The 470-nt window shown below is 29.4% G+C and overlaps 1 protein-coding gene across 1 annotated transcript in view; it reads left to right on the top strand.

Annotated features, from left to right (window-relative positions):
- Positions 1-470, top strand: part of LOC119594490 (E3 ubiquitin-protein ligase ZNF598-like) — a gene marked incomplete at its 3' end in the record, with an annotated part of 10,023 nt that overhangs the window by 505 nt on the left and 9,048 nt on the right.

The raw sequence follows: 470 nt of genomic DNA on the forward strand, positions 1-470 counted from the left end.
GGTGTCTTTAGAAAATATATTCTCTCATTTTTTTTTTTTTGTCTTCTACCAAGGACAAGAAAGTTATGTTGTTTATCTAGGCAAATGTATTCACCTAGGTCCATTAATTAACATTGATCAGTATTTTAATTACTCAGGTGGAGGATTCGTTTATGTAATCTATATGTCAGAAATACTTGTCACTTTGCAAAAATAATATGTTAAATTCAACTGTTAAAGTTCAGCCTCATAACATATGGAATTTTCCTATTATTCAACATTTAAGTCTAAAAAGTTATTTGATAGTTTAATCATAAATATTACATTACTATGGTAAAATATACGTTTTGTTATTGAAGTTTTGTCCTTGTGGGCAATTTAAGTTTGACATGGATTTTGCAGTAAGAATTGTTAAAATTTGTATGAGCAAGTGAGTGAGAGGAAAAGGTAAATCTTTACTGTACGGATGCAGTTTAAGCCCCCAACTCTCT

This window comes from Penaeus monodon, chromosome 34 (genome assembly GCF_015228065.2).
Source record: "Penaeus monodon isolate SGIC_2016 chromosome 34, NSTDA_Pmon_1, whole genome shotgun sequence".
In the NCBI taxonomy this organism is placed as follows: Eukaryota; Metazoa; Arthropoda; class Malacostraca; order Decapoda; family Penaeidae; genus Penaeus; species Penaeus monodon.